General features: G+C 45.0%; 1 long non-coding RNA gene across 1 annotated transcript in view; it reads right to left on the bottom strand.

The window, feature by feature from the left end:
- LOC141146014 (uncharacterized) overlaps positions 1-14,174 on the bottom strand; it is a 118,992-nt gene that overhangs the window by 69,271 nt on the left and 35,547 nt on the right. The window contains exon 2 of the long non-coding RNA XR_012244714.1: positions 13,050-13,129. This is a non-coding gene — a long non-coding RNA (uncharacterized lncRNA). The remainder of the gene's footprint in view (positions 1-13,049; positions 13,130-14,174) is intronic.

Genomic DNA, 14,174 nt, shown 5'->3' with positions numbered 1-14,174 from the left:
TTAAATCCCCAGTCTCTGGAATTGGTAAAAGTGTGGGACAGAGGTCTTGGACCCTCTGTTCAGTTACCAGATCTTCAGCTGGAGAAGTTTGTTTTAACTCCATAGATGCTGCTGGCAGAAAATCACATGTCCCTGTCAGTGTTGTGGGAGAAAGGCCGACTACCTCTTCTCTCAAGAAGGCCGAAACCACTGTTGGTGCTGGGCAGAACACAGTGAACTTTGGCCCTGATAGCAGCTCTTCTGCTGGAGGCTCATCAGGTTGTTCTTCCTCAGCAGAAAAGTCTATTAAATCCCCCGTCTCTGCAACTGGTTTCTGGGGATGGAGGTTCACCATCTCCTGTCCATGGAATCCAGAAGATGCTATCAGTGCTGGGCAGAAGTTAGCAGAGCTCTGCCCGGTTGTCAGCACTTCAGGTGTGGGGATGGCAATCTCCAGATTTTCCGCTGCAGATTCTCTGGCATGCTGCTGGACAGGCACATTCCTCCATCCAAGATCATCCCATGCAGAAACAGGATCATCAAGGTCAGTCAGCACTTGCTGCATCCGCCATAAGACCTCCGCCTCCATAGCTGCGGGGGGCAGGTTGGCAAAGCACACTATTGCTCTGCCACATTGCTGACTCTTCAGCCAGGATTTCAGGGTTGTCAGCTCGTATTTCCTGATAGTCCCAGGCAAAGGGAGCCCAGCCCTGGCACTGAACAATGTCTAGCAGCCGTCTGTAGGCGATCTCTAGCTCCCATTCCTGAACGGCCAGAAACTCCAAATCTTCCAGTGCCCAGTGCACTTCCGAAATGTTCAGTAGCCCTTCTCTGAAATCCATGATTTCGTCCACCCGCCACCCCAAATCACTCCCAAAGTTAGGGTCCCCTGTCAGATTCACAAACAATAGTCCCAAGCCGCCGTAGCTTAAGCCTTCCGTTGGGCTGTCATCCGCTATCCAGGGACATGCTTGGGATACATGCCACCGGAGGGCTCTGTAGCTCTCATCCAGCTTTATCTCTGCCCAGACCAGCCTGCTTAATTCAGCTGTCTGCTTCTTGTGTGTTTTTTCTCCCAAAAACCGCACCCGCAGTCCGTACTGCGACCAGTACCTTTCCTCGATGGAGGGGAGAATTTTTCCCTGGTGTCGCTGCTCACGGGCTAGCGCTTCCTTCCAGAGTTTGCAGCGAATAGAATCACACCATCCCAGCAGGACCTGCTCCGATACTGGTCCTCTGTGCTGTATCTGCATCTCTCGCAGCCTCCTTCTGAATTCCTCATCCATGGCAGCTGGTATCTGTACCTCTCCTCTCCTCTCCTGCTATCTGGACCTTGGATCCAGATGGAAGTTTGGATGTCCCAGTCTGTAGAAAGCTATCCCACTGCTGCCACCAATGTCACGGAACGTCCCACACTCCGCTTGAGTGCTTCCTTCATATACCACTTCCTCCCAGTCTGTATACAAATATGAGATATTCCAAGCTCTCTGAGCAGAAAACAAGGCGACACTTGCTTCACTGCTAACATGGACTGTTTATTATGAATCAAAGTTACAAGACTTTATATGCCGTTGGAACCTCCTCTAACAATACAACTGTAACTTAATTAACATGAGCTAATTATCTAATCCTTTATACAGCCTAGGTGACTGAGACATGACCTTTCGCCCAGACTTGTGGTCACCAAGCTTCATACAGTTAATTAACACAATAGCAGTCGTCCCGTCTCCTACATTGTATAGAGGACAATGTCATTAGCTCATTCAATTAACATAAACACAGGTTGATGACACCAGCATCTCCTCACAGGATGTGTCCCAACAGAATGAATCCATTGAAAATCCAGGGCCCATAATCAAAAGGCAACAGGCTTGCATACAGTCCTCTCCAACAGCCTCTGTCCCGGCTAGGTCTGTGACAGGGGCCATCCCCAAACTGTTCCCACAAAGTGCATGAAATTGTCCAAAATGTCTTGGTATGCTGACACCTTAAGAGTTCCCCTTACTGGAACTAAGGTGCCAAGCCCAACCCCTGAAAAACAACCCCACACCATAATCCCGCTCCACCAAATGATTTGAAGGGGTGGCCCAATACTTTTGTGGATGAGCGAGTTTGGGGTGGAGGAACTTTACTGACCTGCACAGAATCCTGATCTTAAACCAATGGAAAAACCTTTGGGATGAATTAAAGCAGAGTCTGCGAGCCAGGCCTTCTCGTCCAACGTTAGAGCCGGACCTCACAAATGCGCACAAATGGAAGAATGGTTAAAATTCCAATAGACACATTTCTAAACCTTGTAGACAGCCTTCCCAGAAGAGTTGAAACTTTTATAGCTGCAAAGGGTGGACCAACTCAATATTGAACCCTACAGAGTAAGACTGGGATGCCATTAAAGTCCATTAAAGGCAGGTGTCCCAATACTTTTGGCAATATAGTGTATTATATATATTCTACACACCAGAATTGTGAGCCGAGGCATTTAATATACTTAGAATAGCGTCTAGAAATCTCCGGAAACAGTATTAGGTTGTGACTGCTGAACTTTGGCTTTCTAAAAGTTATGCCAACCAGTGAAAACTGTGAAAGGCTAGAAGATATTGGCAAATCATTGACAAAATAATATATTTTCTAGTTATTTTTTTCCATAGTGAAAGCTGCATGAAAGCACTGTTGTTATTACAGTCAGAGGATTTATTTTCTGGCTAAGCATGCCTCGGTGATGGTGGTCTTCTATTGTGCCAAACTAAATGTGAAGTAAGTAGGTGCCACATTTTTCCTTCCTGGATTTTTCTTGAGTCTCATACGTATATGAAAGTGTGCCATCTATCTTCAGCACATTGTTTAGGAGACAGTCATTTCAGGACACACAATCAGGAAAAAATGAAAAAGCTATGTGAATGGCTGACATTAGTATAAAGTAGGCAATTTTTTACAGTTGTTCTTTGTTTAAGATATGATGGCTGCTTAAAACAGGAAGTTTATCGTAGACTGTGTTTCTTTTGATAAAGGTAATGGAGCTGGAAGAAAAATCATATCAAATTACGTTATGTCTGCAAGGATTTATACCTTCTTCTGTCGTCATGCAATATGTATTTCCTGTAATGTATGGTCTTAGATTAGGCATGGACATTTAACACTATACTAGCACTATTATGATACATACACTAAATTTCCAGTTGTAATATTAGTGTATCTAATTTTAAAAGGGGCATTAGTACTGCACTGAAACACATTCTTTCTATATTTTTGACAAAAATAGGCAGCTGCCCTGTTGCCACCAGTCTAGGAGGCCTACCAGAAGATCAAAGATCAGGCCTCTTCTCAACTCAAGCACCTGTTAAGGAGTAGGGATGAGCTGGACAACCCCCCTGTTCGGTTCGCAGCAGAACATGCGAACAGGCAAAAAATTAGTTTGAACACGCAAACACAGTTAAAGTCTATGGGACACGAACATGAATAATCAAAAGTGCTAATTTTAAGGGCTTATTGTTATTGCAAAGTTATTGTCATCAAAAGTGTTTGGGGACATGGGTCCTGCTCCAGGGGATATGTATCAATGCAAAAAAAAGTTTTAAAAACTGACGTTTTTTCAGGAGCAGTAATTTTAATAATGCTTAAAGTGAAACGATAAAAGTTAAATATTCCTTTAAATTTCGTACCTGGGGGGTGTCTATAGTATGCCTGTAAAGTGGCGCATGTTTCCCGTGTTTACAACAGTCCGAGAGCAAAATGACATTTCTAAAGGAAGAAAGTCATTTAAAAGTACTTGCGGCTATTAATGAATTGTCGGGTCTCTGCAATACACATAAAAGTCGTTGAAAAAAATGGCATGGGATTCCCCCACAGTCCATTACCAGGCCCTTTAAGTCTGGTATGAATATTAAGGGGAACCCCGAACCAATTTTTTTTTTTTTAAATGCGTGGGGGTTCCCCCAAATTCCAAACAAGGCCCTTCAGGTCTGGTATGGATATTAAGAGGAACCCCACACCAAAATTAAAAAAAAAATGGCGTGGGGGTCCCCCTCAAAATCCATACCAGACCCTTCAGGTCTGGTATGGATTTTAAGGGGAACCTCGCCAAAATAAAAAAAAATGGCGTGGGGTCCCCCTAAAAATCCATACCAGACCCTTATCCGAGCATGCAACCTGGCAGGCCGCAGGAAAAGAGTGGGGGACAAGAGAGCGCCCCCCTCCTGAACCGTATCAGGCCACATGCCCTCATCCCCGCAACCCATGCCCGGTGGTTGTGGGGGTCTGCGGGGGGGGCTTATTGGAATCTGGAAGCCCCCATGTGAATTGGTAATGGGGTACAAATGTACCCATACCGTTTCACAAAAAGTGTGTAAAAAAATGTTAAAAAAGACGAGTTTTTGACAATTCCTTTATTAATGTCTTCTTTCCCCACTTTTTCTTCCATCTTCTTCTGGTCTTCCTTCAGTTTTCTTCTTCTTCCTTCATCTTTTTCTTCCCCCGCCTCTTCCTCTATCTTCCTCTGCTTCTTCATCTGGTCTTCTCCTCCGGCATCTTCCTCCGGTCTTCTCGTACGGCATCTTCCTCTGGCTTCTTCCCCGCTTCGACCTCCGGATGATCCGCCTCAATGGGAGGCTCCCGCTGTGTGACACTTCTGTTGTTGTGACAGCTCTTATATAACTGAGGGCGGGGCCACCCAGTGACCCCACCCCCCTCTGATGCACGGGGACATCCCTATGGCTTCCCCCGTTTTGAGGCGGGGTCACCCGTTTACATAACGGGTGACCCTGCCCCCCTCTGACACCACAAATCCACTTTAAAGATCACAATGCTTTTACACTGGAGCGGTGCGCTGGCAGGACGCTAAAAAAGCCCTGCTAGCAGCATCTAGGGGCCCAGTGTGTGTGCTTTATAAAAAAATTTCAGTTCTATACCTTATTTCAGAGCTCTGCTCGGCGTTCACGGGACCGTCCGCCTCTCTCCACCTTTCCTTCTGTAGCTGTCAGATCGAGAGAGGGGAGAGGTGGCCGGTCACGGGAGCACCGAGGGGCACTCTGAAATAAGGTATATAGCTGCATTTTTTTATAAATAACATGCACTGAGGCACCTATCATTATAAAACAGAGAGGATTGTATGAATACAGCACAGTGGCTTAACAGCCACTTTAAGTACTGAAATTCGCACTTAAAGTTTATTGCTTCCTTTGTGTGAAATCCCTGGTGTTTCTGCCAGTTTCTATGCTTTCTTATTAAAAACGGACCACACTAAGCAGGAGAGCACAACATGGTCAGTTCTCTAGCTATGCTGGGAACTCAGTCTGCTCTCCTCCAATTATCAGACTTGTCCTGACATGCCTCCCCTGCACAACCATTCACTGGGAAGCTCAGTGTGCTGCTGCTTCTCCTACCCCCAGCTCTTATGCAACTAAGAATGGAGAGAACTTATAAAAAAGGGCAAAATGTTATAATGTTTTTTATATCTATACATAAATGTTTTGCCTTTCATTTCTATTTTAAACTGAATGGGTTGTTATAAAAGGTGATCGTTTATTTATTTTTAATTTTTTTTATAAATTAAATTAGAAAATAGGGGTTGAGGGAGGTGGGGCAGGGAAAACATTATAAGGCTTTCAAAGGCCAGACTATTCAAAACTCAGAACATGCTGCTTCCACCATTGTTGACCTTCTTTGGACAAAGTTAGCTGGCTGCTTTGCTACTCTAATGGCTTCATTACTCTGACCCAGAACAAGTATGCAGATCAGGACAGTCAAAGGAAAGTTAGAACTAATCTCTAGACATTTTCCATTTTCCAGATTGGTGACCTCGGAAGTACTAAAGCTACTGGATAAGTCAGGCAAATAATATTTAGGTCAGGAATAGCAATTTCCTTACTTCCTCAGTACAAGTTTTCTTTAAGTCTGAAAAAACACATTTTCCATCAGCTTAGAGGGGAACATAATTTGTGACATCATTTGTCTTTCATTCGATGTCTAGATGACATTGAGACAAACATGAAATTGCATCTGTTAAATTCTTTATGCTTGACCACATATTGTCACTGACATTTTTATTAACAAAAGTGAAATAATGCTCTTGACACACTAACTTTAAGTGCCAAATTGAGGAAATGAACTGCCAAAGTGGATAAAATAGAAGAGAATTAAACTAACAGCAGAAAGGCAAAGTCCAGGTGGTCTTTGTCACTGGATAAGGAAAAGGTGCTGTCAAACCACCCTTGTGGTGATCTTTCCTTTTGGCTGCTATGGCGTTATACTGTATATATATATATATATATATATATATATATATATATATATATATATATATATATAAAATATGTTCATATTTTTATTTGTAACATAGTGAAATAAACAGATAATGACATCATCTTAATGCAAATTTGCTTCTCCCATTGCATGGCACCTTGGGGCAGTAGTGGAGCCACATCATCCACGAGACAACCTAGGTAGATGTCTAGGGCTTTGTTGGTTGTCCAGGGGGCCCTGTTACAATCTTCATGCTCCTGAAGGAACCAGGAGATGGGACAATTGGTCAAAGCAGTGCACCTGCCTGTCACTTTGTAAGGGAAAAAGCACTTGTAAGCTGTTGGTAGCCTGATGGTATTGGCAGCACCATATACAGTAGGCCAGCCTTTCTCAACCTTTTCAACACAGAGGAAATCTACAACTCATGATACATTAGTAATGGTCAGTGGGAAGATTGGTCCTTACACTTGTGGTCATTGGGAAGAATTACCTCCTTACAGATAGTTAAAAAGATCAATGGTGTCAGTGTGAACTTATCGGAGAGGCAGAAATTGCCCAGTGCTGAAGGAACACCTAGCGACCTCTGGAGGAACCCTAGGGTTTCACGGAAACCTGGTTGAGAATCACTGCAGTAGACAATACAAATGTCAATTGAATCATGGGGGACCAGAGTTGCTACCTTTTCTAGGGTCTCATTGTGCACACGGCCGGACTTGCGAACGGTCTAAACTCAGTCGGCATTTCCGACGGAGAGATTTAGAACATGTTCTATATCTGAGTCCGTCCGAAATGCCGACAGAAAAAGTCTGTCGGGAAGTCCGGCCGTGTGTACGCGGCATTAGTTTGTCTCTGGGCAAAGGATTTCCAGTGTAAAGGTAAAGTTTGACTGCAGGGTACTTTCTCTGCAACTGCAGACATGGTTTGTTTTGTTAAAACATCAAACAGGTTTGCTTTAAAATTCAGATTCTGATTTCTTTAAAGATTATGCGAATGTAATCACTAAAACATAACATATTAAATAATATAAAAAAGGCATTTTTTAATATTTTGAAATCAGCAGATTTCTTTAATTTGCTAATAAAACTTCCATGAAAGTCCCTGTTAAAGCACAAGTGACTTTGGGCAGTGTGCCCACACAAAGGGCTGCCAGACACCACAGCTAGCAAGGAAATAGCTGCATTGCTAACAAGCTCCTATCTCCGGTCACCAGCACTTGCCCGAGGCAAACATTGGCACGAGAAATGCAGAAATAAGTGTGGCTGACTTGCATCATCTCCTTCTGCATTCCTCTTGCCAGTGCTTTGCTTTGGTCAAGTGCTGGGAGCCAGAGACAGGAGCTCACTAGCAATGTCTGTTTGCTAACTGTGGTGTCGGAGGGCCATGTGCTAAATGGGGGCATGCTCAGGGCTGGTGCAAGGATTTTTGACACCCCAGGTGAAAACCTAATTTTGCCACCCCCCCTGGCTCCACCCCTGACCCCACCCCTTTGCCCTGCCCATGTATACCCCATCTTTTTAATGAAGCGCCCATCAAATGCCGCCTCACCAGCCCCCATCAAATGCCGCCTCACCAGCGCCCATCAAATGCCGCCTCACCAGCACCCATCATTGCATCCTACCAGTGCCCATCAAATGCAGCCTCACCAGCGCCCATCAATGCAGCCTACCAGCGCCCATCAATGCAGCCTACCAGCACCCATCAATACAGCCTCACCAGCGCCCATCAATACAGCCTCACCAGCGCCCATCAATGCAGCCTACCAGTGCCCATCAATGCAGCCTACCAGTGCCCATCAATGAATGTTTGCTTGCTTCCATTCATTCAGGAGTCAGAACACAGACACAGTCCTCCGTCGCCGCTGCACCTCTGACTGTACGTGCAAATGGCGCAGCGGATGCCTGCTGATGCTGAGACTTAGTTTCTTGCTGCAGAGAGAAGAGAGTAGAAACACCAGTGGCCGGGTGCCCTAGGCAGCAGTGCGCCCTAGGCGGCTGCCTAGTTTGCCTAGTGGTAGCATTGGCCCTGGGCATGCTGACATTGCAGCTAGCATCAAAAATTGATTGGAATGCCATCAGGCCCAGGCGCCTTCCCAGTGGGAAAGGTTTGAATGGCGTTCAGGACCTCTAAGGCCGTGAATGGTTGGACCAGTGTCTCCCGTTCCTGGTCTGAAAGCCAGCCGAGTGCCAGTGGATCTAACAGATCCTGTAACTTCTCTGGCTGGAAATCAGAGGGTAAGGTGGATGTATATAGGGTCTCATAGAAGGTATTAAATGTTTGTAGGATTTCCGAGGGAGCGGTTACCTTTTCACCCTCAGAGGTCTGCAGACCAAAAGACGACCATTTTTGTCACCCTGTTCAAAAGTCCTCTGTTTACTTCTGTGGGTTTCAAGTCGTGTGACCTCGGTTAAGTGCAAGTGTAGTTCTCTCTGAGCTGCCATCAACAAATCAAAGTGAACTACACTTGCACTTAACCAAGGTCACACGACTTGAAACCCACAGAGGTAAACAGAGGACTTTTGAACAGGGTGACAAAAAAAGTGAACAGGGGTGGGATCTGAGCTGTATATAGAGGCGTGATTTGTCACCGATTGCTGCAATGATTGAGTCTCAATTGACTGCTGTTTCTTAATGTTTGCAATAGATGAAATGTACTGCCCCCTAGTGTAAGCCTTGAATGCATCCCAAATAATTCCAGGAGAGGAGGACCCAGTGTTCTGCTCCCAGAACTCAGCGAGTAGGGGTGGTATTTTTTCAGCCAACTCCGAATGCGAGACCCAGTGTGCCCCTAATCTCCAAAGCGCAGGAGAGTGGAGTACCATTGCCAATGGGCTATGATCTGACAGCCCGCTTGGCAGATAAGATGCCTCCAGCACATCTGCCATTAGCTTAAGGTTGGAGAAAGCCAAATCTCTGCGCGATGCAGTTTTGTGAGATGTTGAAAATCACGAATAGAGTCTGGTGGTAGGGTGTTTCCACCAACAGATCTCTTCTAGACCCACCGCCTGAGCCCAGGCAGATAGATCTGTACAGTGGTGCTTGGGTGGGGAAGGTCTATCTAAATCTGGGGACATGGTGGCATTAAAGTCGCCCATTATTAGTATTTTGCCTGGGCAGAAAGATGCAACCTTTTCCATAATGGCATATAATATAGCGGGTGAAAAAGGCGGAGGAATGTATATGCTAATTACAATATATCTTTGAGACCAGAGTGTAAATACCACAATAGCAAATTTGCCCTGTGGGTCCGTGCACACTTCTTCAATCACACATGGAAAGTTCTTGTGTATTAGAATCGACACTCCCCTTGCATATGTGGAGTATGTAGCGTGAATAGCCCTCTGTATCCATGTTTTTTTTAGCGTCAGGGTTTTGCTGCCCATGAGGTGGGTCTCATAGTAGGGCTCATTTGAATTTGGAGCAGAGGCCCCTTACATTCAGCCATTTGAAGTATGTGATGATGACCAACTAGGATGGATGGGAGGGCGTACCAAAAAGCAACCCATGAACAGCATCTCTGATATAACACACCAGGTATCATCAGAACTTAAACATTCTACATACCATAGATCAAAAAAGAAACAAAAAAGGAACAAAAAAACTCAAAAACGTTTCTTAAACAACCCAAGCACAGTGTGCCTTTCTTACTATGTCCCATCCCTCTTCCAAAAAAAAGGAGAGGGCTTGGGAATAGTTTTACTCCTAAACCAAAACTTAGAACTGTAGTTGCAACTTTAAATTAGTACACTACACTCTGCACCACTCCGATGCCAGGTGGCTGGTCGATGTCTGTCTCCTTCCAATGGCGAGGCTCTGGAACTAAAAAACCACCAAGAGCCTGCCAACAGGGGAGGTGGGGGAGGGAGGTGTTCCCCAAAACAGGGGGAAAAAAAGGGGGAGGGGGGTTGGCTCAGTATTCTAGGACTTCTTCCTGATGTACAGGTGCGGTGTGTCCTCAACAAAGTGGCAAGCAGTCCAGCTCCTAATACAGTGCTTATGTACTCCACATGTAAGAAAGAGGGGGTCTGGAATATTGAAAAGAAGGGGGGTCAGCGTATATCAGCCCTAAGTCACAGATCAATGCCTCTCAGGCAAGTAGATTGGCATCTGGACCTGAGAACCACCAAAACAGGGGGGCAGGGAATTAAAAATTGGAAGTTCAAATCGTAGTGAGTTGGTTATATCCAGTTGCAATATTCGCCATGTTGTAAGCTCATCCACGACCATCCAGCCAGGACATTGCTGTCTCAGGATCTGTAAAGAAATGTGCACGATCACCATCGATCACGCAGAGCTTGCTTGGGTAGAGTAGGCTGAATTTTAGGCCTTTTTCTCTGAGGTGGCGTCTTGCTTCAGTAAATGAGCGGTGGTGTTGCTGTATCTCCGCAGAATAGTCGGGGAAGAGCATGATTCTGGCATTATTGAAGCGCAAGTCCCGTTTTTTTCCCTGGCTGCCGCAAGCAACTTGTCCCGGTCTCTATAATTCAGTAGCCTGAGCAGGAAGGGTCTCGGTGGGGCTCCAGGAATTGGAGGAGTTGGAGGGACTCTGTGTGCCCTCTGCACAACATAGGTAGGAGGCATTGCAGGTATATCCAGCAGCGAAAGGAGAAAGGTTTCTGCAAACTCAGCAGGTCTGGAGCCCTCCGCTCGCTCGGGAAAGCCCAGTACATGGATGTTGTTTCTCCTAAGTCTATTTTCGGTGTCTATGGACTTTTCCTGTAAAGTCTTGACTTGTAACTGCAATGCACGGAGGTCTCGGGAGTCAGCTCTAATATCATCCTCTAGATGGGAGATGCGGCCTTCAGCCTCCATGAACCGGGACCTAAATTTGTCCATGTCATGTCTTATAAGGCTGACATCTGTAACCAAGTGGTCAATCTTGGCCATTACAGAGTCGTTGCCCGCTTTAATAGCCGCTAGTAGTTCTGCATGAGAAGCCACCTGAGCGGCGGTCAGCTCAGAGGGGGTTTGAGTGCTGGCGGACATTGTAGCAGCAGGGAGCCTCGTGGGCAAGATGGTGGCTGAAGACCGGGTAACGATCGTAGAAGAAGATTGGAGCTTACCCGAAGACGGCGGAGGAGCCCGCTGAGTGCTGTGAGTCCTCTTAGACCCCAGGGTGCTGGATTGAGGTGGTAGATTGGAGTTTTTTAGCCCAGGAATAGCTTTCAGGATAGGTGCAGGAGCGGAGCTCAGCCTCGGCACGTCTTCTCCTTCTCACATCCGGCCACGCCCCCGCATGGATAGTTTTTAACAGCAAAGGATGGGTCAAGCTTTGAAAACATTATTGGGTGGTCTTTGAGTCACTAATTTTTAAATCTGCGGTACTGATTTGTTGCCCACTCACTGATGTTTGTGTTTTCTTGTGTCAACACTAGGTCATTGTCATGTGGTCATATTAGGTCAATGATGTCAGGAGCTTGCCATTTTCATTGTTACATGTGGCTGCGGGGCAGAGAATGCCTTGCCTGCAGCTAATTGGGTGCTGATTTGACGGGAGTGACAGCTTGCTTCCAGGTTTAGTCAGAAATTTGTGACCAAACCCCTACTCATCCCTAGTCACCATACATAGAAAAGCAGAGAAAAAGCAAACCTACTGACCCAAAAAGGTTTGCTGTCTGAGAAAACACTGGGGAGGTTCCCCCCACTTCATGTCCTGGTAATACCCTGTGTATCAGAGTATAACAGGATGTCTTTGTCTGGAACCTTTCCCTGCCGCTAGCTCTGTCCCTAACAGATAGGGTACTTATCCCTACCCTACCCACTCACAAACCCATGCAAAGCCTGGGAGCCAGGGCCTTAAATAGGCTCTGCCTTACCCGAGATGTCTGCTAGAGTCACATGAGGCAATTGGATAGCTCCCCTCAGTGCCGCAGGAAACCATACAGGAACCATGTGCATCTTGACTTCCTCTCCAGCTGCAGTGCCGCTGCGGATGAGCACCACCTGCAGAGCAGAAAGTAGACTGCACCGGCCTACATGCTGGACTTATATGTCCCTTGTGATCTTAAAGATGAAGTTTAGGTATGCATATTATGTCTTACCTGGAAGAGCCATGTGGAAGTTGGAAGTCACTCTAGTAGGCACCTCTACTACAGTGATTGCTGCTAGCTTCCAGGTCCCATGCTGAGTGGCTGCCCTGCTGCTTAGTGGATACAAAAAGCCACTCACTCAGCACAGCCCCCATTTAGAGAACACTGCATTTTCTCAGTGAATGCAAAGGGTTTTCTGATTGGGCGAGATAAAGATATGACATCACCACCCTACCTCTCCACCCCCCATTGGGAGAATGCAAAGTGTTCCCTAAATGGCACCCGCGCCCAGTGAGCAACCTCTTGTGTTCACTAAGTAGCAGGGCAGCTGCTCGGCACATGACCTGGAAGCTAGCCGCTATCATTTCAGTGATTTCCAGCTTCCACTGGTATCTTCCAGGTATGATACATGCATACTTACATACATTGGTCCAAGCTGGACCAATGTAATTATGCAGAAATATGCATACCTAAACTTCAGCTTTAAGCTGGCCATTCACTGTATGTGTGGATGGAGGAATAATTGCTAACTATTGTATTCTGACATCAGGCATCTGTGTCTATACCCAAAGAGTTCCTGCATCAGATTGGATCCAGCTATTGTTCAACTGACAACTTTCTGCTAGGCTCCTTTGATTTTCAGATTGAAGAGTGTTGGGAAGGGAGGGGCAGTCAGGGCCACGCATAACTCTAATTTTACCTGGTTCATCAGGGACCATCCAAAATGTGTGTGTATATGTGGCCAGTAGTGTCAAGATATCCCCACCAGCTTTCACATTTATTTCAACGAATGCAACCATTACATACCCAGACTAGGCTGTGATGCCTCCTTGATTAATCTTCTGGATTCTCCTCTTCTGGATTTACCATATTCAGCCCAATGTCCCCTACCAAAATTAAGATATCAGTTAAAACTTGAGTGGGGCTTTAAATATGATTAAATTAAAAAAAAAAAAACAAACACTGTTAAACAGAAACATTGGCAAAGCAAATCAAGACAAGTGTAATTTTATAACTCTACAAACATGCTGCGTAAAATAGAAACTTTTCTTTACTCTAAATACAACCTTATAAGCTCTGTATGTGAAGTCATATGACAGCGTTCTTAGTGAGCTAGAAAACAATCTAGGAAAACAAAGGCAATTGCAGGAAATTTCATGAAGCAGAGAAAGGCTTGTCATGGATTGCTAAGGGGAAAACATAATTAGAGTTAAATTCAAGGGTTTTTATAATAGTAAAAAAATAAACAAAAACACTTTTTTCCCTCAACATTATTACCTGTCCATCTACTATATTTTACAGTTACTTCTGTAAATTAAAATATTGTGTATATAATCTGAAACTTAATGAAGTATTAATATCAGCATAAATCTAGCCTGGGTCCATAACATTTTTCATATTAATTCAGTGCCTCTAAAAAAAAAAAAAAAAAGATCAGTCTATATTATCATGGATGTTGCATGCTGCTTTCTAAACAGTAAAAATCCAAAAATAAGAATGGAAGAAAACACCATTAATAATAATTATATTAATAATATTAATAATAATAAATAATAATAATCGTTATGATAATATCATCAACAATTTGTTCTGCCTCTCCAAACTAAGCACTGCAAGTGTGATATCTATAACTGATCCATTCAGGGCAAGATAGCTGTAACTTACAGTCTCAGAAGAATTAGCAGAGTGACTCAATCCAAATGACATCCTGCAGATAGTAGAAAGCTGTCTTGGCCAGGGGTTAGGCTCGGACACCAGTAGCTACAGCAGTAAAGAGGCTCCCACCAACCAGCTGAATAAGTAGATTAGCAGGTCACCCTGGCGGAAGATGCAGGCTCACCCAAGGTGCGAAGTCTAAGTACTAACCGACGATATGCACCAGAGCGCCTGATGGTGGAAATGGGTTTTGCGTGTTAGTACCAGGTCTTGGCC

This window comes from Aquarana catesbeiana, linkage group LG05 (assembly GCF_042186555.1).
Source record: "Aquarana catesbeiana isolate 2022-GZ linkage group LG05, ASM4218655v1, whole genome shotgun sequence".
NCBI lineage: Eukaryota > Metazoa > Chordata > Amphibia > Anura > Ranidae > Aquarana > Aquarana catesbeiana.
Note: the sequence above shows the minus strand (reverse complement) of the source record. Positions and strands in the feature narration are given on the sequence as shown.